General features: G+C 34.5%; 1 protein-coding gene across 2 annotated transcripts in view; it reads right to left on the bottom strand.

The window, feature by feature from the left end:
- LOC105261833 (kielin/chordin-like protein) overlaps positions 1–25,000 on the bottom strand; it is a 209,682-nt gene that overhangs the window by 61,741 nt on the left and 122,941 nt on the right. The window contains exon 4 of one of the 2 annotated variants that reach the window (XR_009342491.1): positions 9,589–9,733. The exons of the other annotated variant lie outside the window; for it this stretch is intronic. The gene's annotated coding sequence lies outside the window, so the exon portion shown is untranslated. Of the gene's footprint in view, positions 1–9,588; positions 9,734–25,000 lie in introns of those variants that run through there. 2 annotated transcript variants of the gene reach the window in all.

Genomic DNA, 25,000 nt, shown 5'->3' with positions numbered 1-25,000 from the left:
TGGACATGCGAACAAAGCAAAGCCAAAGAAAAAAACCATAATTTTTCTTATATAAAATTTCCATTAAAATGCCAAGGCAATCACAGCACAAAAGCTTGACTAAGAATGTCCTTTAACCAACATGCCAAAGGACCATCATTATTTTCTGTAAATTTCTTCCTCTTTTTTCACTTGCAAAACATTAACTGTTTGACTTCAACCATTAAAAGAGAGAGTGACAAAGAGAAGGGGCGGGAGAGAGAGAGAGAGAGCGAGAGTTCAAAAAGGGGAATCCACCGTTGACTTTGATTTGAAAAATGATTTTTCGCACTTTACTTGATCAGGCATTAAACGCACACAATGTCCTGCATTGTGTCATTGTGTTGGTGTCTGGCCACTCTTGGCCAATTCAATTTGAAATCAGGATTTCTTTCTTTGGCTCTCCCGTTCCATAACCATAACTAAATAAATGATCTCAACCAATGCAATTCATTATTAATACACAGCTGCTCAACGAACTGCCATTGTCCGAATGTTAAAAGGATTTCAAAATGAAAAATAATGATTATGGAATTAAATGGTTATGCGGGGAGAGGGGAGAAATGACATTTTTTTCTGTGTGCGGAGATTAAATTAAACAAATGTTTTTTTTTTTTGGTTCCTCAGGAATAATAAATGATTATTTTTGGTAAGAAGGGGAGAATTTTGGAATTTGACAATTGAGTGCTTTGGTTTTGGGGGATTAAAAGTCAGAAAAAAAAATAAAAAAATAAAATTGAAATATTGCACTTTTATAAAAAAAAAAAAAAAATAAATTAAAAACAATTTTTTAAATTTCAATTAATTTTTTTTATTTTATATTTTTATTTTTTTATTTTTTTTTTGTTCCTCCAATCTCAAAAAAATGATCTCCCACCCCGTTTTTTACCTTGTTAAAATGCAACAGTGTGCAGTTTTTTCTTTCCCATGGATATAGTCTGTCAGTTATTGAATTTATTTGCCAAACGCCAGGTTAATTCACTCATGATTACCCTGAAAACATACACACATACTCAACAGAGAGAGAGCGTATAATATTACAATCTTCCATAACTAAACTATCTCACAGTCTGTACGAGAGAAGCTAACGTAGGTAAGGATACACAGAGAAAAAAAACACAGTAGGAGTGGACCGATATTTTCCATCTTCATAACATCTCTTGCGTTAGCAGAAATAATGGGATGTGTGAAATATGAAGAGAACAGGAAGTATATTTCGGATTTTATTATCGTTTTGGTTATTTAAAATGCTGACCCTTTGTGGGGGAGGTACCAGAAGGAATGGTCCGAACGCTATCATCTTTATACGATATCTTGTATTGATGGAAATATTGAGATCTACCAAATTTTAATGAAATCAGATGTAATTTTGGCGTTTTATCAGCTTCGTGGATATTCGGACTGTTGACCCTTTGTGGGGGAAGTACCAGAAGGGATGGTTCTCCTTATAACAGACATTGTGTTGATGAAAATATTGAGATTTGCCAATTCTGAATGAAATCGGATGTATTCAAAATGTTGTCCCTATACAGGGGAGGAAGTCCAGAAGGAGTGGACCGATATATTCCGTATTCACACAAGACCTTGGGTTAGGGCAAATATTGCTGTGTGTGTGTGTGTGTGTGTGTGATATAAAGATAATCAGACCCGTACATCACATTCTTGTAAGAGTTACAATTATTCAAAATTTTGACCCTTCGAGGGGGAGGTATTTGATGGAGTGGACCGATATCGTTAATTTTCGCACCTGACCTAGCACCAATGAAGATATTAGAATTCGCAAGGATTCGAAAAAAAAATTGGTGAATAATGTCGCTAAAATCATCAAAATTCCGAATAACGAGAGCTGCCGTTATATGGGGGCTATACGAAGACGTGGAGCTGCACAGACAATTTTCTGTCATAGGCTGTAGTATCCATTACGAACTTCAAATACCAAATTTGAAACAATTCCGGTGAATAATGTCGCTAAAATAATCAAAATACCAAATATCGGAAGGTACCGTAATATGGGAGCTATACGCATGCGTGGAATTGCAAATGAAATTTTCTGTCTTGGGCTGTAGTATCTATTACGAACTTCAGGTACCAAATTTGAAACAATTCCGGTGAATAATGTCGCTATAATTATCAAAATACCGAATATCGGCAGGTGCCGTTATATGGGGGCTATACGAACTTGTGCACCTGCACAGACAATTTTCTGCCATAGGCTGTAGTATCCATTACGAACTTCAAATACCAAAGTTTGAAACAATTCCAGTGAATAATGTCGCTAAAATCATTAAAATATTGAATATCGGGAGGTGCCGTAATATGGGAGCTATACGCATGCGTGGAATTGCAAATGAAATTTTCTGTCTTGGGCTGTAGTATCTATTACGAACTTCAGGTATCAAATTTGAAACAATTCCGGTGAATAATGTCGCTATAATTATCAAAATACCGAATATCGGCAGGTGCCGTTATATGGGGGCTATACGAACTTGTGCACCTGCACAGACAATTTTCTGCCATAGGCTGTAGTATCCATTACGAACTTCAAATACCAAAGTTTGAAACAATTCCGGTGATTAATGTTGCTTAAATCACCAAATAACCGAAAAAGGGAGGTACCGTTATATGGGGGCTATACGAAGACATGGATCTGTACAGACAATTTTTTGGCATAAGCGGTATTATATATTACGAACTTCCAATAACAAATTTGAAACAATTCCGTTAAATAATGTCGCTAACATCATCAAAATACCGAATATCGGGAGGTACCGTTATATGGGGGCTATGCGAAGGCGTGGACCTGCACAGACAATTTCCAGTCATAGGCTGCAATATCCATTACGAACTTCAAATACAAAATTTGAAACAATTCCGTTGAATAATGTAGTGAAAATCATCAAAATACCGAATATCGGGAGGTATCGTTATATGGGGGCTATACGAAGGCGTGGACCTGCACAGACAATTTTTTGGCATACAGAATATCGGGAGGTACGCTATATGGGAGCTATACGAATACATGTACCTGCACAGACAATTTTCTGTCGTAGGAAGTAGTATCCGTTACCAACTTCAAATACCAAATTTGAAACAATTCCGGTGAATAATGTCGTTAAAATCATAAAAATACCGAATATCGGCAGGTTCCGTTATATGGGGGCTATACCAAAACGAGGACCTACATGGCCCATTTTCAATACCAAAAGTCCTGCAGGCATAATATTCATTTGAGTAAAATTTTATCAACCTCCTTCATTTCGTTCGGAAGCTAAAATTATTTCCACAGACGGATAGACGGACCGGCATCGCTAAATCGACATAGAATTTTATGCTGATCAAGAATATTTATACTTTGCTGGATCTAAAATTTAAATTTCGAGGTTTTACAAACCCTCCATCCTATGGTGGAGGGTATTAAAATAACTGAAAATTTTCCCTAATTTTTTGATAAATTTTTCCTCGAACTTCTGAAATTCTCTCAAATTTGATTTTTTTTGTTAATTTTTCCCTCATCTCCCCGATTTTTTCCCTTGATGTACCATTTAATTTCCAATATTCCTCCCGAAAACCCAAAAACTATATTCATCATTGAATGCGCCAGTCAGAGATGAAACGTGCACACACACACACTCCCATAGACGCTCTGAGGGCATACCAGTAAATTACCATTTAAAATTGATAAGTTATGCTGATGCTTAGTAATTTACCAAGCTATACGCCAAGCTATACGCCGAGCTTAAATTACAGCTAGTAAGTATTACAAATTCCAGCTGGGAGACAGGCCAAGAGATAAAGACGGTGTACAATGTGCACAAAGAGACAGCATGTGAGTGAGAAAGAGAGAGAGAGGCAAGGAGTTACAGAGAGAGAGAGAGGGAGAGGGAGGGAGAGTAAAGGGAATAATAGTTATAAATCCTCTAAGCCAGGTCCCTGCCACCACTAAGGTTGCAACATGCAGTTATCGATGCACCGATGCCACAATGAGGCCACCACTGGGGTAGCAGGGCGCTCAGACACACACACAGACATTTACACACAAATGCATGGATATCCCCTCCAATGGGTTGTGCAGTGCTGAAGTACTTAAATCCAATTTAGTAATTGTAAGTTATCCAAAAGGAAGACCTTATGTTGCCGCCTTTTTGTGCTACATCTTCGTGTGCGTTTTCCCATTCCTAACTTCTGCCGCTTCTTCGGCATCTACTTCTCCAGTAATTTGGCCAAACAATTTGAAATTTAAAACGCCGTTTAGGTTAACCATTAAGGAGAAAAGTTTTAATCAAACCCTTCCCCCCCCTCTCCCCTCCATCACCCATTCAGTCGCTTGATGGGTTGCTGGTGGTGAAGTCAACATCAAGATGCGACCACAGATCGTGATGGGTAAGGTAGTAGCAGCAATTGCATTGCATTGCCTTCCCTAGCTACCTATCTACCTAGTCCATGTTGGCATTATTGTGCCGCTATCGTTTTACATTTAATTTGCCGCAGTTCGTTTTCAAGCCATGCAGAGCTATGAACCTCTAAGTGCGTGTTTTGCGCCCGGCATCTTTCGTAATAAATTTAATGATTTTCAAATGAAGCAAGGGCCAGCAAGGAAACGTGGAAATTGGATTCTTAAATGGAGTGCCAAAGAAAATCGCTAATATTGAATTTTAAACACACACACGCATACACGCACGCACACACACATACATGCAATGAATGTCGGAGCAGGCTAAATTAAGTAGCTATTGAGCGAAGAAAAATTGTACATTTTTAGAGCAATGCGGATAAGATTTTGCTCCAGCTGAATTGCAGCTTCTGTTGGCGTGACCTCAAAATATTAGAAAATAAATGAAAGAAACAAAAAACACAGTGGTTAGGTGGAGGCCAAAGCTAACTGAGTAAAATTAAATGTGAGAAAAAACAAGTTAAAAAGCAGGAAGTTCGACCGGGCCAAACTTTGAATACCTTCCACCATTTGGAACAAATTTAACAAATTTTCAAAAAAAAAAAAAAAAAATTAAATCCGTCAAAAATTCTGCTAAAATCTTAAAAATACCGAATGTAGTCGTACATTAGGGTCTATACGACGATGTGGACCTGCATAGGCAACTTCTGTCACAAGATATTAAAATATTCAAATGCGAAAATTGAAATAAAATATGTTTCTAATGTAGTTAATATCATCAAAATACCGAATATAGGGAGGTACCAAGGGGGTTATAAAACGTGGACCTGCACAGACAATTTTCTGGCATAGGCTGTAGTAGCCATTACGAACTTCAAATGCCAAATTTGAAACAATCCCGGTGAAAATTTTCGCTAAAATCATTAAAATACCGAATATCGGGAGGTACCCTTATATGGAGGCTATACGAAGAGGTGGACCTGCACAGACAATTTTCTGTCATAGGCTGTGGTATCCATTACGAACTTCAAATACAAAATTTAAAATAGTTCCGTTAAATAATGTCGCTAAAATCATTAAAATACCGAATATCGGGGGGTACGGTTATATGGGGGCTTTACGAAGACGTGGACCTGCACAGACAATTTTCTGGCATAGGTTGTAGTAGCCATTACGAACTTCAAATGCGAAATTTGAAACAATTCCGACAAATAATGTCGCTAAAATCATAAAAAACGGTATATCGGGATGTACCGTTATATGGGAGCTATACGAAGACGTGGACCTGCACAGACAATTTTCGGGCACAGGCTGTAGTAGCCATTACGAACTTCAAATACTAAATTTAAAATAGTTCCGGTAAATAATGTCGCTAAAATCATCAAAACACCGAATATCGGGGGGTTCCGTTATATGGGAGCTATACGAAGACGAGGACCTACATGGCCCATTTTCTGTCTTAAGCCGTAGTTTCTATTACGAACTTGAAATATTAATTTTTAAACAATTCCGGTAAATAATCCTGTCCATTTGGCCTGATATTAGCCTTTTGGTGCACAAAAAACCTGAAATAGGATAAAAATATATATGGGAGCTACATCAAAATCTGAACCGATCTCGATAAAATTTGCCAAAGATATTTCTGAGCTGTATTCGATATATTTCCCTGAATATCGTTGTTACGGAGTGCATGTTACGGCTGTGGATAACAAATATGACAAATCGGATGAACAGTATATATGGGAGCTATAGCTATATCTGAACCGATTTTCACCAAATTTGACATACTAGCTTCTAGACTCAATTCGGTCGTAATTGCCTAATTTCATCCAATTTGGGAAAATATTAAACGTTTGGTGCACAATCCAATGTAAATCGGACGAAGTTATATATGGGAGCTATATCCAAATCCTGAACCAACCTTGATAAAATTTGGCAAAGATATTTCTGAGCTGTATGTGTTAAATTTCACCAAATATTGTTGTTACAGAGTGCATATTACGGCTGTGGAGGACAAAAATAACAAATCGGATGAACAATATATATGGGAGCTATAGCTATATCTGAACCGATTTCGATGAAATTTGGTACACTTATTTTCAGGCCTAATTTAATTGTATGTGCAAAATTCCATACTATTCGGACTGATATTACACGTTTGGTGCACAATAATAGGCAAATGGGACAAAGATATATATGGGAGCTATATCTAAATTTTGACCGATTATCTCCAATTTCAATAGGGTGCGTCCTTGGGCCAAACAAATGATTTGTGTAAAATTTCATCTGGATAGGGCAATAAATACGAACTGTACTTTGTTTACAAAAATACATGGACAGACGGACGGACGGACTGACATGCATAAATCGACTCAGAATGTGATTCTATGCAGATCATCAAAAGGAACTATGGGTCTATCTCGTTTCCTTTTGCCTGTTGCAAACAAATGCACAAAGACATAATACCCTGACTACCTTGTGGTGTAGGGTATAAATAAACAACTGATATAAAAATATAAAACAAGTTAAAAGCATCTAATTTCGAGCGGGCCGAGCTTTTAATACTTTTAAACCATTTTGAAGGATATTAAAAATTTTCAAAAAAAAATCGGTCCAAAAATACCACTTAAATAAAAACCGTTATATGGGGAAAATACGAAGACATGGACCTGCATAAGTATATTTTTGTCGTAGGCTGTATTATCGATTACAAACTTCAAATACGAAATTTGAAACAATTCCGGTGAATAATGTGACTAATATCATCAAAATAGCAGATAAAGGGGAGTACGAAGACGTCGACCTGCATAGACAATTTTCGGGCATAGGTTGTCAACTTTAACTAACTTTAAAAATTCCGGTCAAAAATATCGCTGGAATCGTCAAAAACCCGAATATGGGGGGTTACTGTTATATGGGAGTTGTTATCGTGAACCTATTTAGACAATTCTCTTCCAGGGAGTAAGGCACTCAGAAGGAACTCCTTGAGTGGAATTTCAGACAATTCCATTAAAAATGTGGTTACAATCATCAAAATACTAAATATCGGGAGGTACCGTTATATGAGGGTTATATTATGGACCTATTTGGACAATTCTCCTCCTTTGGGCAAAGTACTCAGAAGGAATCCCTTGTGTAGAATTTCAGGCGATTCCATATGGCTACTAATACTTAAAAATTCATATCCTTGAAAACAAAATCTTGAAAAGCCTGGCCCTAAAAAGGCTTCTTAAGATTTGGTTTTCAAGGTTATGAATTTTTAAGTATTTTTCCCAATGAGTAGATGTTTAAGGAGATTTTTCAGGACGTTGAAAAAATCATGTTCTTGAAAACATTTAAAAACAAAAGTCAAAAAATATTTCTATAAAGATCCACATCCATTGAAATAATTCTTTGAAAATGTTTTGAAATATTTTGAAGCGTTTTTTTAAATTTTATTTTGTTTTTAAGGACATTTTTCAGGACATTGAAAAAATTAAATTAGATTAAATTTAAAAAAAAAAATATTTCAAAATATTATAAAACATTTACAAAGATGTGAACATCTAAAGACTTCGTTTTTGGACTGCATTCTTAAAAATTTTTTCAAGAACATGTATTTTTAGTGATAAAGTTATTTTTTTTAAATAAATTTTTTAAATTTTCTTGTCATATTGGAAAATTAAGTTTGTTTTTTAAAACAAAATTTTTCCTGGGTCCAATAATAATGATTTTTTTAAAGGCATTTTTTTCTGATGTCCAAAAAATTAGGGCTTTTTAAAAAATATTTTCATGTATCTCCTAAACTCGAATTATTTTTTTTAATATTTAAAAAGCCTGGCCCTAAAAAGGCTTTTTAAGATTTTATTTTCAAGGATATGCATTTTAAGTATTTTTCCCTATGAGTACATATTTAAGGACATTTTTCAGGACGTTGAAAAAATTAAATTAAATTAAAAAAAAAAAAAAAATATTTCAAAATATTATAAAACTTTTTCAAAGATGTGAACCTCTAAAGATATAATTTTTGGACTGCATTCTTAAAATTTTTTTTAAGAACATGTATTTTTAGTGATAAAGTTATTTTTTTTTAAATAAATTTTTTAAATGTTCCTATCATATTGGAAAATTAAGTTTGTTTTTTAAAACAATATTTTTTCTGGGATCCAATAATAATGATTTTTTAAAGGCATTTTTTTCTGATGTCCAAAAAATTAGGGCTTTTTAAAAAATATTTTTCATGTATCTCCTAAACTCGAATTATTTTTTTTTTTAATAAAACAAAAGTCAAAAAAAAATATTTCTATAAAGATCCACATCCATTGAAATAATTCTTTGAAAATGTTTTGAAATATTTCGAAGCATTTTTTTAAATTTTATTTTGTTTTTAAGGACATTTTTTAGGACGTTGAAAAAATTAAATTAAATTAAAAAAAAAATATTTCAAAATATTTCAAAATATTATAAAACATTTTCAAAGATGTGAACCTCTAAAGAAATAGATTTTGGACTGCATTCTTAAAATTTTTTTCAAGAACAGGTATTTTTTTTAAATAAATTTTTTAAATTTTCCTGTCATATTGGAAAATTAAGTTTGTTTTTTTAAACAATATTTTTTCTGGGTTTCAAAAATAATGCTTTTTTTAAAGGTATTTTTTCTGATGTCCAAAAAATTAGGGCTTTTTAAAAAATATTTTTCATGTATCTCCTAAACTCGAATTATTTTTTTTTTAAATATTTTTTCATTTATCCCAGAAGTGTGGTATTTTAAAATAAAATATGTTTCCCAAAACTTTCAATTCCAACTCCAACCACTGTCCACTGTCAAGGTTATCGGACATAAAGAAAACTCGCTTTTCAAGAGAGAAAGAAACTCCAACGAATAAGAAACCTCTTCCCCCTTCTTTGCCTCTTCTCCCCTTTGCCAGGCGGCAGCAATAACACGCAAACGTAGTGAACTGTAATCAAAAACTCGTAATTAAGCGCGATAAAACTGTAATTAAATGAGCTTAAGAAGTAATACTTCTTGCCAGAGCCATAGCCAGAGCGTTACTGTTGTCTTTTCTCTTTTCTTCGTCTTCTCCTTCTACGACGTCGTCTTTACTACGGAGTGTTGCTTTAATCAATCCGTTTGGGGTTTTCTTTGGCTATGGAGCCCGGGTGTGCAACATGACACCTCGTCTTAGAAGTTTGGTGGCCGGTTTTTATTTTTGGACTGCCACAACATCTGTGGCCAGCCAGTTGGTTGGTGTGCTTTCCCGCCATCAATTTATTTGGCCATAAGCTTCTTGTGTTACCTGAGATCTGTTGGGTGTTGGGTTACTTTCGCGCTGTGGAAATACAAACCTGTAATGAAAGGAAATGAAAGAAGAACGAATAAATGAATGAATTCTTTTGTTGATGGGCAACATTTGCAGTGTTTGTTAATTTTAAAGAGCTTCAGTTTTTTATTGAAAAAAAAAAAAAATAAAATAAAAAAATAACAGTTTTTCTTTTTTTCTCTTTTGAGAGATGTTCCAGGAGAACATCTCCACTCTCCCCTCTTCACCCACCCCACTTTTTTTCTGTTTTTTCTCTTTTGAGAGATGTTCCAGGAGAACATCTCCGCTCTCTCTCTCCCTCTCCCCCTACTTTTTGTAAGATTTCCCCCCCCCAGCAAGCAAACAAGCAAGGTGTTTATTTATTGGCATTTCGACTGGCTGTTGGAAGTCTTGTTGTTGTTGTTGCCACTTTTGCATTCTATTCTGCTGGTGTTGCTGATTTAATTTACTGCCAGTTGGCCAATAAAAACTGTAAGTCTTACTTAAGTTATTTTGTGTTGTTGTTGACGTTGCTGCTGTTGTTCGCTGTTGCTTTATTGACTTGTAGAACAAGTTATTAGAGAGCCAGCATAAAAATGCCATGAGAATAATGCACAAGTTCCTGCTAACAAATTATGTAAATTAGAAATTATTGCTGGTGAAAATTTCTTTTTTTTTCAATGAAAAAAAGTGATAAATTGTGGGGGAAATTTTATTTTTCCTAAGGAGTTGGAAGGTTTTTGCATAGAATTTTGGAAAAAATTTACAGTTTATTTGGATTGAGAGCGAGAGGCTAAATTTCGGGGTTAAATTTTATAGAAAAAATTTCAAGGCCTTTTCATAAAAGTATTCAAATGAGCTTGTACAATTTTCAATTCCTATTCATGCATAAATTATTGTTGATATTTGGGCAATTATTTTTTCTAAAGAAAAAAAAATTAAGAATTGTAGGTATTTTTTTTAATTTCGGCAACAATTTTTAAAGGCCATTCGGACTTTAAAAATAGTCATAGAAACAATTTTTATAGGCCTCTGAAGGTTAAACTTTTTATAAAATTCCATAGAAAATTTTTCAAAAGATCCGGACGGGCCTAATTTATTTCACAGAAAATTTGAGGTAGGTCACCGGGACCTTTCAAAAATTTTTGCTCCCTGGTTTTATAAAATTTTGCAAAAACCTCCGGAGCTTACAAAATATACCCGATATCAAATGTCTCTGTGCTTATCAAATTTTTTATTATAACCTCCACCATAGAATGGAGGGCATATTAAGTTTGTCATTCCGTTTGTATCACCTCGAAATAGACATTTTTGACCCCACAAAGTATATATATATTCTTGATCAGCATAAAATTCTATGTCGATTTAGCGATGTCCGTCTGTCTATCCTTCTGTCGTCTAGCCGTTTGTCCGTCTGTGGAAATCATTCTAGCTTCCGAACGAGTTGAAGTAGACTGATAAAATTTTACTCAAATGTATATTATGTCTGCAGGACTTTTGGTATTGAAAATGGGTCATGTTGGTCACGTTGTATTGTGGCTATAATACAACGGGACCTCCCGATATTCGGTATTTTCATGATTTTAGCGACATTATTGACCGGAAATGTTTCAAATTTGCTATTTGTAGCTCGAAATGGGTACTACAGCCTAAGAAAAAAATTGTCTTGGCAGATCCACGTCTTCGTATAGCTCCCAAATAACGGTACCTCCCGATTTTCGGTACTTTGATCATTTTAGCGACATTAATCACCGAAATTCTTTCAAATTTGGCATGTGAAGTTCGTAATGGATAGTACAGTCTATGACAGGAGATTGTCTGTGTAGGAAGAGTTTAACGGAATTTTTTATGGATTTTAGTTTTTTTTGAAAATTGCCAAATTCGTTCCAAATGGTGGAGGATATTCAAAGTTCGGCCCGGCCAAACTTACAGCTTTTTCATTTATTCAATTTTTTAAACACTTCTAGATCTCTAAAATTTTGAGAAGATATTTAATGGTCCACAGGGCCTTTTTGATTTTTTAGAAACATTTTCGGAGACCACTATTTTCAAAATTCCCTCGGACTCCAAAAAATTGCAATAAAAAATTTAATAGGTCTCCGAAGCTAAAAATCTTTTTTTTAAAAAGATTGAAAAAAATGTTCTAAAAGACCATGGTCTTAATTAAAAAAAAAAGAAAACAAGTAAAAAAGCCGAAAGTTCGGGCGGGCCGAACTTTTAATACCTTACACCATCTGGTACAAATTTGACAATTTTCAAAAAAAAAATAAATAAATAAATAAATAAATAAAATAAAATCCGTTAAAAAATTCTGTTAAAATCTTAAAAATACCAAATGTAGTTGTCATATTAGGGTCTATACGACGGCATGGACCTGCATAGGTAACTTTTGTCGTAAGCTATTACAATATTCAAATGCGAAACTTAAAAAAAAAATCTGTTTATAATGTAGCTAAAATCATCAAAATACCGAATATAGAGAGGTACCATGGGGGTTATAAGACGTGGACCCGCACAGACAATTTTCTGTCGTAGGCTATAGTATCCATTACGAACTTCAAATATCAAATTTGAAACACTTCTGCTGAAAAATGTCCCTAAAATACCGAATATCGAGAGATACTGTTATATGGGGGCTATACGAAGACATGGACCTGCACAGGCAATTTAATGTCTTAGGCTGTATTATCCATTTCGAATATCAAATACCTAATTTGAAATAGTTCCGGTAAATAATGTCGCTAAAATCATTAAAATACCGAATATCGGGATGTACCGTTATATGGGGACTATACGAAAACGTGGACCTACATGGCTCATTTTCTGTCTTAAGCCGTAGTATCTATTACGAACTTTAAATACCAATTTTGAAACAATTCCGGTGAGAAATGTCGATAAAATCGATAAAATACCGAATATCGGGAGGTAATGTTATATGGGAGCTATACGAAGACGTGGACCTACATGGCCCATTTTCAATACCAAAAGTCCTGCAGACATAATACACATTTGAGTAAAATTTTATCAACCTACTTCATTTCGTTCGGAAGCTAGAGTGATTTCCACAGAAGGATAGACGGACAGACGGGCGGACATCGGTAAATCGACATGGAATTTTATGCTGATCAAGAATATGTATAATTTGTGGGAATGACAAACTTAATATACCCTCCATACTATGGTGGAGGGTATAAAAATTGTGACCCTTTATTGGTTAGGCACCAGAAAGAGTTGGCCGATATATCCCATCTTTGCAGCAGATCTTCTGTTTGTAGAAATAATGGGATGTGTGATATATAAAGATAATCGGATGCTTATATCGGATTTTATAAGAGTTACAATTATTTAACATTTTGAACCTTTGTGAGGGAGGTATGTGATGGAGTGGACCCATATTGCCCATCTCCGAACTTAATCTGTGTTTGAACATAATATTATGATGTACCAAGTTAGGACCTAATCGGATACTGCCTTCAGGAGTTATCGTGCACGCCAGCCAGATAGATGGCCAGACGGACGGACATCGACTCCAAATGTCCAGAAATGGATTTGGTCCATAGAGGCCTAGGGTCTAAAACAGTTATTTCTATGAGGCACGTTTTGACCGTATCAAATGATATATACCCTCTCTAGCCATATGCCTGAGGGTATAATCATGGCACAACGACTCAAAATATTTTAAAGCTCCTGGCTGCTATTAAATTTTCAAATATTTCTTTTTTCTAAGGCTTAGAGAATAAAATTTAAGAAAATATTCCCCAGGGCCTTTTTTTGCATTGGAAGACTTCCAATTTTCAATAATCCCGCGGAATGTAAAGTTATTCATGGAATAATTTTCATAGGCCTCTTTTATAAATAACCTTTTTTCAAGTCCAGTGAAATATTGAGAAATGTGTAGGCAATTTTCAAGGGTCCAGGGACTTGAATTCGGTCGGATGTTCGAAATTCATCCTATTTGGACGAATATTACACATATCAAGTACGCTGAAGGTTTTTTTTTTTATAGAAAAAATCCTCCCCAGTTGTCAGGAATTTCTTTTTAAAGAAGTCTCTTCAGTTTTCGAAGGAATCTGATGGGTTCTTAGCATTAGAAAAGGGCCTTTACAGAGTTAGAAAAGTGTCTTAGCGTTAGAAAAGGGCCTTACAGGTACTGAAGCAATTTTTTCATGGCAAGGCAATAAACTTGTATTTCTAAGAAAATCGAGTTTTGAAGGGAAATCGATTTGGGGTTTTGAAAGAATTTTTTCAATGATCTTCAAGACTGAAAAATTGGAGTTTTTAAGGAGGAAATAAACACATTTTTTAAAGATCCATTCCATATCTGCCCCTTCTCTAAGCCACAGGCACCAAGAGTGACATAAATACACAATTTCACGATTTCAGCCTTATTCCTTCATCCAATACCCAATTTAGTACCACTTAGTACTTTTCGAAGAATTATAGAACACATTTCCAAAACCACCTCCACACCTTGACCACAGAATTTTATGTTTAGAATTTTATCTCTTTTCATTCACTCAATACCAAACCTACATACCTCAGCCCTAGAATGCAATAGTAATTTTATTTTCAAATTTCAGAATTCCAGCTCTATCGGTTCACCCAAATCGAAATTGTACCAAATTTAATACCATTTAGCACTTTTCGTGCACATAAGTACAAATTTCGAAAACTTCCACCATTCCCTAATGCTACACTCCGCCTGGAATGTTAATTTCAAATTTTAGAACTCCAGCCTTCATCCGATGCTTCAATTTCAAATTGTACTACATTTAGTACCATTTAGTACTTTTCGTATACATGAGTACACACTAACAAAACTCTCTCCTACTTCATCGACTTCATTGCTCGACCTTGATTCTTATTCCAAATTTCAAGTTTTTAGCTCTACCCGCGCCCATGGTACGAAATGGTACTAAATTTAGTACATTTTAGTACTTTTAATACAATTATGGTCTGAATTTCCAAAAATATCATGAACTTCCAAAAATCAGTGACCTAATTTTTTCATTCCAAACCTAAAAGTTCCAGCTCTTCTGCTTCCTGAAATTTTAAAGGGTACCATATTTAGTACCTCTGAATGCTTTTGGTACCGTTTTGTATCCGTACTAGAATTTTTAAAAATCCAGCCATATCTGAACCATTCGGACCAAGGGTGATCCTCTTGCAAAATATGTAGATTATAGCTTCAGCCGTTTCGTCTGGACGTTGATGAATCCTTTACTCTGTAGATAATTAATTTGTTTTTTTGTTTTAAATTATTTACTATTTAAATATTTTTTTTATAAATTTATTATTTGTTTTATTTAATTGTGTATTTATTTATTTATTTATTATTTTTTATATTCTCCCCTCGCTTATCTCAATATTCATAAATTACATTCCAAAGATTGATAATTTCTTGAGGAAGTAGCCGCCAGCCAGCCAGCGAACCAGCCCGCCCTTTGGTCAGCCTTCCCCCCAAATGACAGGAAATCAAATTTGTGTGTTAAACAAATTTTCAAAATTTATGACTGAACATGACAACGCTGTCATAGCTTGCATGGTACGCTTGGTGGCTTTCATTCAGCAAAAAAGAAAAAAAAAAACGGCAGCTATTTTTATAGATGACAGCTTTTAGTTTTTGTTTTTGCAATGATGTGTTCTTGTTTTGTTTATGAACGAATATGAATGTTCTTGTTTTAATTAAAACATAAATTGTCTACAAATGCAAAAACAACAACAACAACAGGAGAAATATCAAATCAATTTCGTTTGGTTTTGTTTTCATTCATCTTTTTTTTAATGGAAAACCTTTGACCACTCTCCCTCTCTTTCCCCCTTTCTTTCTCTCTCTCTCTCTCTCTCTCTCTCTCTCTTTCACCCACCAAATAGTCTCTAATTTATCCCCCCCTCCACATGGCCAGCAATTAAGGCTTGGCATTAGTTTTTTTTTTTTTTTTTTGTTTAATGCCAGCGTTTGAAGTGTGCCGCTTGTCATCACACAGATTTTCCACATTGGACTGGAAGGCACCGTCATGCAGGCAGCCGCCAGGCGAGCATGGTGAGCTAAGTCAACAATAATAGTCTTCTGTGCTACTGTGGATTTTAAACGATTTTCTAGCTCACAGCTCATGTTCACAGCCATTAATCTCCTTTGGCTGTGTGTTTGTGTGTTTGGGTGTGTGTGGGCTCGTACAGAGTCACCAAATCCAAGTTGGAACGTAAATTAAATAACAACAACAGAACTATTTGTTCACGGGCCATTAATAACACTAGCAACAAGAGCACCCAGTGGCAAGAGCGACAACAACAACAACAACAGCAGCAGCGCCACCAGTGACAATATTACAAATGCCACAACAACAAAGCATCTCTGGAATTTTAAATAGAAATTAAATAATTTTTCATATCACTACCAGCGACAGACAAACAGACGGACGGACGCTCGGACGGACATTCATTGTTCCTATTTTGTCTAACCATTCCAACATCTTTCTCTGCTCTTATCAATTGGAATTTACTCCACTAAAATAACGGGGGGAATCGCTCTATCCCCTTTTTTTAATGAGCATCACTTTTCTCACTCTCTCTCTCTCCCTCTCATTGGTGTTGGTAAGAGGTCATTAAAAAGGTTATTATTAATTTGAAATGATTATGTGATTGCCTGCAGTAGTTAATGTGAGAGTTGGGGGTGGTGGGTGAAGAGAAAGGAGAAAGGGTGGGAGATGTTGTGTGTGTGTGTGCGGTGTGGTATGGTGAGGTTGTCGCCGTATGTGATTTTACAATATAAACAAGACAAGACACTAACCAGCCAACATTCTAATCAGACATGTTAACAATGTTGTAGAACAATCATATGGAACAATTATGGAAATGAGGGGTGGAGAGAGGGAGAGAAATATGGGAGAGAACAGTGTTTATAGAGGATTTTTTCATGTTTTCAATGGTGAAAAGACTTTTTCTGAAGGCAAATAGTTCGGTTCCTTTTCAGAAACAAATTTCCTTAGCTGCTGAGAGGACTTTTTCCATGGGGTGGAGAAAGGAGGGAGAGACAAATGGGTTACAGAAGAGTTTAAAAGAAGTTTTTTTTTTCTATTTTTCAATATTGAAGAGACTTTTTTCTGGCGTAAAAAAGTCGCTCAGATGTTGAGAAGAATTTTTTCTTCAGGAACCAATGTCCTTAGCTGCTGAGCAGACATTTTTCATTGGACTTTTACAAAAAAAAAAAATCCTCATAGGAAAAATATACTCAGCACCTAATCAGAGTTCTTTCTATCAGCAAAAAAACTTTCTTAGCATCTGAGAAGAATTCTTTCATGGGGTGGAGGAAGGGAGAGATAGATGGAATAGTGTTTTAAACAGGATTTTTTCATATTTATCAAAGCTGAAGAGGCTTCCTTCTAAAGCAACAAAAGATTCTCAGTTGTTGGGTAGAAATCTTTCGCAGTTACAAATTCTCTCAGTTACTGAGAAGACTTTTTCTCAGCAGCTGTGGTGACTTTTATCGATAGAAAAAACTCCTCAGCAGCGGAGTTAACTTATTTTTATGGGATTAAATATCCTCAGAGACTTTCTAAAGAAAAAATTGCCTATGGCAGGTGAGAGACTGTTTTTCATAGGGAAAATATACTCCGCACCTAAGCAAAAATCTTTCTATGGGTTAAAAAAATCCTCAGCATCTACGGAGATTTCTTTCATTTCTTCTTTTCCATAACATATTAAAGGGTAAGCGGCCACAATTTTTTATTTTAATTTGGTACGAAAAGTACAAAATGGTACTAAATTGGGTATTGGGTGAAGGGATAAAGATAAAATTCGAATTTTGATATTTACATTATTGATGGTATCTGTGTTCAAGATTTGGCGGTGATTTGGAAATGTTACCTGTATTTGCACGAAAAGTACTAAATGGTACTAAATTTAGTATTGGGTGAAGGGATAGGGCTGAAATCCTCAAATTTAATATAGATGTCTGTATTGGATAACGAGATAGCTAAAATCCTCAAATTTAATATTGATCGAAAAGTACTAAAATTGAACTGCATTGGGTATAAGGTTAAGGGATAGGACTGAAATCCCGACATTAGATATTAGGTCTCTGTTGGTATCAGGAATTGAGATATGGAGGTGGTTTTGCAAATGCATACTTTAATTATGCGAAAAGTACTTAATTGTACTAAGCTAAGTAACGGAATAGATCTGAAATCGCGACATTTGATATTGAGGCCTCTGTTGGTATCTGGTGTTGATTTTGCAAATGCGTATTATAATTGTATGAAAATTGGGTATTGGTTGAAGGAATAGTGATGAAATCTCGACATTTGCTATTGAGGTATCTGTTGGTATTTGATATTGAGATCTGGTGGTAGTTGTTCGAAATTTACTAAATAGTAGTAAATTTTATATTGGGTGAGAGAAAAGACCTGATATCCCGAAATGTGATGTATTTGCCACTTTCGGTGTCTGTAGTTGAGGGAAGGAGCTGGTTTCGGATATGCGTACTGTAAATTCGATAATGCGTGAATGAATAGAGCTTTTCGCTGACAAAGTAGCGGGCATTTGCTAGTATTAGCCGTTAAAAACACTGTCATTTTCCGAACACTGTTTAACACCACCCCCGCAAAAAAAAATTAATTCATGCACATGTGACCCCATCTAAGAGGGGTCTTGTCCCCAAATCAAATATTGTCACGGAACATGAAAAGCAATTAATTAAAAAAATGCAAACTTTTTTATCCCCGCCATTCTTCAAAGTTTTCAAATGCCGAAATTTGGGAGGAGAAAATAATCAATTCCCTCAAAAAAAAATTTTTTTTGAAAGGGATATCATTTGATGTTGCTTTGATGGCTATGCTCTGGGGTTGGCTGGAGATACAAATCAAAAACTGTTTTTAATTTGAAACAAATTACAATAAGTTGGATACAATTTGTGTGAGGGTATGTGTGTGGGCGTGTGAAAGTTGTGTATGAATTGTTTTAGATAAGATTGTATTTAAGTGAGAAATAAAATAATTTTTAAGAAGGGAGGGATGAGAGAGAGGGAGAGAGTCCTCTCTCTGTCTCTGACCAAACTGTCTCTCTTAGTTCAAAGAAATTAGGTTTTGTTTTATTTTTTTTTTTTTTTTAATATTAATTAATTTCAAACTTTTAGGGGTTCGATGTTTTTGAAAAAAATGTTCGTTAAAACAATGTTGGCATCAAGGCCCTCTGAATTTATTTTTTTTTTTTTATTATATTTTAAAAAATTATATTTAACAAGGTCAGTAGCTCTGGAAGCCTATTAAAATTTGTCTACAATTTTTTTAAGGTACCAATGATATAAAAAATACTTAAATTGTAAAATATCACAGAGTTATGAAAAATCGTTTCTAGGCCCGAATTCTAATGGGAGCGTTAAATAAGCCATAGCCTTTCTCATTATTCAAATTTTTATACCCTGCACCATAGTATGGAGGGTATATTAAGTTTGTCATTCCGTTTGTAACACCTCGAAATATACATTTTAGACCCCACAAAGTACAGTGGTGGCCAATACATATGCAACTGGACATCACATATTGTAAAATGACTCATAAAAGCAATTTTTGTTCCAAGCAATACGTTAATAATACATCTATATTCCTCTGTAGTAACTTAGACACCGATCATATGTACCAGAACAAACATCTGGTTTTGATTTTGTCAATTTTTTTTTATGTTTATCGATAACCTAAAAATGGATATGGACAAAACATATGCAACTCTTCGATCATTTACGGATAACGGTATTTTTACCACTTTTTCTCACGTGTTTTCATAATATATTTGTTGAAACTGTATTAATCACGGATAACCTTGCACAAATTAGCAGTAGAATTTCGATTAAAAGTAAAAAAAAGATATTTAATTATGGCGCGGGATAAGTTCGGAATCGAGCTAAGAAAACGTATTGTGGCCGATTTTTCCGAAGGAATGTCACAAAAAAATATTTCACTAAAATACAAGGTGCATAAAAGTTCAGTTTCTCGCATTATTGCGAATTTTAAAAAGAATTCGGATGTTTCGGTACAACACAGCGGAGGTCGACCTCGCAAAACAACTAATCGTACGGACAATTTAATAATCCAAAAAGTGAAAAAAGATCCTTTTATCACATCCTCAAAAATTGCTGCAACACTCCCAATACAAATTTCTGATCGGACTATTCGCAGACGTCTAAATGATGCCTCCCTTCCAGCCCGCCGCCCAGCAAAAAAACCTCTTATTTCCATACGTAATCAAAAAAAGCGTTTGCAGTTTGCAAAGGAGCATTTACATTGGACAGAAATGAAATGGAGAACTGTATTGTTTAGCGACGAATCCAAATTTAACGTCTTTGGTAGCGATGGTATGCGTTATGTACGGCGACCACCTAATAAGCGGCTCCAAGCTCGATACTGTACAAAGACAGTGAAACATGGAGGAGGCAGCGTAATGGTGTGGGGGTGTTTTTCTGCTGCAGGAGTAGGTCCATTGCATAGAATTAATGGAATAATGGATCAGTACATGTACAAAGACATATTGGAAACGGTAATGCTACCATATGCAGAGTATGAGATGCCATTGCGATGGATATTCCAGCACGACAACGACCCCAAACACTCTTCAAGAGTTGTTAAATCGTGGTTAGCACAAAATGATGTTGCAGTAATGCAATGGCCACCGCAATCACCTGATTTAAACCCCATTGAGAACCTTTGGGAAATCGTCAATCAAAGAATCAATCGTGAAAATTGTACAAATACGAATATTTTGTACAACAGGTTGGAAGAGGCCTGGAAATCGATTCCTCAACATTTTATTGACAACCTTATATCGTCCATGCGTCGCCGATGTCAGGCTGTAATTAAAAATAAAGGATTTGCTACAAAATATTAATATTCTTGCACAAACAATTTAACACAATGATTGGTTGCATATGTTTTGACCAACCAAATATTAGACTATATTGAATATCTACAAATTTTCTATGTTTTCTTTGTTATAAGTATGGATTAAATTTTATTTTCTGTTAACCAATAAAATGAGCTAAAAAAATTTATAACAAGTTCCGTTTGTTTCCTTTAGAAAATATTTTTTTTAGAGGACTTCTTAAAAAACTAATATTTGTTGCATATGTTTTGGCCACCACTGTATATATATTCTTGATCAGCATAAAATTCTATGTCGATTTAGCGATGCCCGTCCGCCTATCCGTCTGTGGAAATCACTCTAGCTTCCGAACGATTTGAAGTAGATTAATAAAATTTCACTCAAATGTATATTATGTCTGCGAAACTTTTGGTATTGAAAATGGGCCATGTAGGTCCACGTTTTGGTATAGCCCCCATATAACGGTACCTCCCGATATTCGGTATATTGATGATTTTAGCGACATTATTCACCGGAACTCTTTCAAATTTGGTATTTAAAGTTCGTAATGGATACTGCAGCCTATGACAGAAAATTGTCTGTGAAGGTCCAAGTTTTCGTATAGCCCCCATATAACGGTACCTCCCGATATTCGATATTGATTTTAACGACATTTTTAACCGGAATTGTTTCGAATTTGGTATTTGATGATGACGTAATGGATACTGTAGCCTAAGGCAGAAAATTGTCTATGCAGGTCCCCGTCTTCGTATAGCCCCCATATCACCGTACCTCCCGATATTCGGTATTTTGATGATTTTAGCGACATTATTCGCCGATTTTTTTCAAGTTTCGCATTTGAATATTGGAATGGCTTATGAAAAAAGCTGCTTATGCAGGTCCACGTCGTCGCTTAGACTCCAAAAGGACGGCTACATTTGGAATTTTTACGATTTTAACAGAATTTTTACCGGATTTTAATTTTTGGAAAATTGCCAAATTTGTTCCAATTGGTGGAGGGTATTTATGGGTCGGCCAGGTCGAACTTATAGTTTTTTTTACTTGTTTTTATTATATTTTGAAAGGTCAGTGGCTGCGGAGGTCTAGTAAAATTTGTCTATAATTTTTTTTTTAGGTCAGAATGATGTCAAACATTTATCATAAAATTCTAAAACCTCACAGGACTTTGAAAAATTTTGTCGTAGACAAAAATTCTAATGGGAGCGTTAAATAGCCCATAGCTTAACATTAATAGATGCCTTTCTCATTATTCAAATTTTTTCCTTATTTTTTTGTTTTTATTTACATTTTTGCTGTTGGTAATTATTCCCCCTCGCCACATTTTATTTCAAACACCAAACACTGCTTAGGCATTCATTTGTTTAGCCTAATTCGCAATTGTTTAAAAGTTGAACATGAAATTCATATGTGTTTTATGTCACTCACGCAGATTTGAAATCATTTATAAAAAAAAAAAAAAAAACTAAGCGGATATGTTTGAGTTGTCTTGGCATGGATGTTTGTGGAACCAATGAGGGGTAACAGAGGAGATACGAGGAGTTTCAGCACACAATGCGGTATTTTTAATATTTTTTTGAGGTTTTCTTTGATCTTTGTGATTTTTAACAATTACTATTTTTTCGGTTATTTTTTTCATTTTTTTTTAATTTCTGTTTTTTTTTTCTTTTTTTCCAGATCAAGGCCTAAAAGCCAATTTTTAATGTTTTCATAAATTAATAAATTAATAAATAAATTAATTTAGGCCTATTTCTTGTGATTTGCAAGTTTCAATGAATAATGAGTTGTGGTGTGGTGGTTGATGGCTTTTGCTTTGAATCATGTCCGTGGCCACAAAGACCACAATGTGCTCTGCTACTACTAGTGTGTGAGCGTTTTTTTTTTGTCCAGTCATTTTGTTGGACTTTGTCTTTTTTCGGTTTGTTTGCTTTGCTGGGTAGGCGCACTTTTGTCTGTTTTGATAGTTTCGGTTTTTTTTAAGGGAATTGGAAGCATGACGACTTTTGTTTTGCCAGCAAACAGTTAGCTGTGGGCAGTCAGTTACAAGAGTACTTCAATCAAGTGGCGGCGTGCGATGATGAGCGATATGTGTGAAGTGATGGAAGTGAGAAGTGTGAAGGGGGGAGAAAACGAGTTGGAGAAAAATTGAGTTAAAAAGTGATTTTTGGGAATTTTCAATGGAAAGTTGAAGTCATCTACTCCACGTAGATGGCCGGTGGGGTCATCTACTCTATAGTAGATGACCGATGGGGTCATCTACTTTTCGGGAGACGACCGATGGGGTCATCTACTCTTCGGGAGATGCCCGGTGGGGTCATCTACTCTGCTATAGATGACCGGTGGGATCATATACTCTGCTATAGATGACCGGTGGGGTTATCTACTCTACTAAAGATGATCGGTGGGGTCATCTACTCCACTAAAGATGACCGGTGGGGTCATATACTCTACCGTAGATGGCCAATGGGGTCATTTACTCTACCGTAGACGACCGGTGGGGTCATCTACTCTACTGTAGATGACTGGTGAGGTCATCTACTATACCGTGGATGACCGATAGGGTCATCTACTCCACAGTAAATGACCGGTGGGGTCATCTACTCTACAGTAGATGACCGGTGGGGTCATCTACTCTACAGTAAATGACCGGTGGGGTCATCTACTCTACAGTAGATGACGTGTACTCTACAATAGATAACCGTTGGGGTCATCTACTCTACCGTAAATGATCGGTGTGGCCATCTACTCTACCGTAGATGCCCAGTGAGGTCATATACTCCACCGTAGATGACCCAAGTGGTCATCTACTCTACGGTAGATAACCGTTGAGGCATCTACTCTAAAGAAGATGATCGTCGGGGCATCTACTCTACTGTAGATGACTGATCAGGTCACCTTTTTAGCCTTGGATCACCTTGGACTTTATTCCAAATGCTCTGAGTTACTGTATTCCGGAATCTTTATACTTTTCTTGCAGTGCTCGATTTTTTTCTCTTTTGTTGCACCCACCCACATTTTGTTGTAGAAAAATTGGCAACAATTTGTATCCATGGCAAATTCATTTTTTTTTCTTTTCTGAAAACAAAAAATAAAACTAAAATAAAATTGCGTGGCTAATGTGAGATCTAATTAAAATTATTGCATGAAAACAATTCGAAACCAGCTGCTGTTCATGAACAATAAAAAAATAAGATACAAAAACAAGGAAAATTGGGTGAAGGTTAAACATCTAGCAGAGAGTAGATAAAAGAGGTTATGTTAAAGGTTAATTGGAGGAATAATTGCTTTTGAGATATAGCAAAAATGTTGTAGCGTACTCCTAAAATAATGATACAAGAATACAAAATGCATTTTTTCCTTTATTATTATTATTATTATTATTATTATTATTATTATTATTATTATTATTATTATTATTATTATTATTATTATTATTATTATTATTATTATTATTATTATTATTATTATTATTATATTATTATTATTATTATTATTATTATTATTATTATTATTATTATTATTATTATTATTATTATTATTATTATTATTATTATTATTATTATTATTATTATTATTATTATTATTATTATTATTATTATTATTATTATTATTATTATTATTATTATTATATTATTATTATTATTATTATTATTATTATTATTATTATTATTATTATTATTATTATTATTATTATTATTATTATTATTATTATTATTATTATTATTATTATTATTATTATTATTATTATTATTATTATTATTATTATTATTATTATTATTATTATTATTATTATTATTATTATTATATTATTATTATTATTATTATTATTATTATTATTATTATTATTATTATTATTATTATTATTATTATTATTTATTTATTTATTTATTTATTTATTTATTTATTTATTATTTATTTATTTTTTTGATACAGTTTCACATACAGATACAGTTTGATACAGTTATCAAATCCCATTTTTTGAATCCTCCTAGATTTTTCACACAATATTTTTTTTATTTCAGAATTATTTCAAAAAGTTCTGTAAAAATATTATTGAGCATCATAACATTAAAACCTCCTAGTTTTAATTTTTTTCTCAAACTCACGCAAACATAAGGTCTCATCCTAAAATATTTCACTTCATACCTAAGACACTCCATTTCCATTTTCCCCCATCCCTTTTTAATACTCTAATATTTACATGGTACTTATAATTTTTTTTTTTTTGATAGCCCATACCAAATCCCTCACACTTCCCACCTCACCATTTCACTTATCCGAGATGTCTCAGTGTGATTAATTAACAACTTCTATGTATTGACTGAATGTTTGCTTTCAATCACGTATTTCTCATTGAATAGTAGTAACAACAGCAGCTGCAGTAGCAGAGCAACGACAGTAGCTGAGTCGCAGCAGCAGCAGCAGCAGCGACAGCAACAGAACA

This window comes from Musca domestica, unplaced genomic scaffold (assembly GCF_030504385.1).
Source record: "Musca domestica strain aabys unplaced genomic scaffold, Musca_domestica.polishedcontigs.V.1.1 27, whole genome shotgun sequence".
Taxonomy (NCBI): domain Eukaryota; kingdom Metazoa; phylum Arthropoda; class Insecta; order Diptera; family Muscidae; genus Musca; species Musca domestica.
Note: the sequence above shows the minus strand (reverse complement) of the source record. Positions and strands in the feature narration are given on the sequence as shown.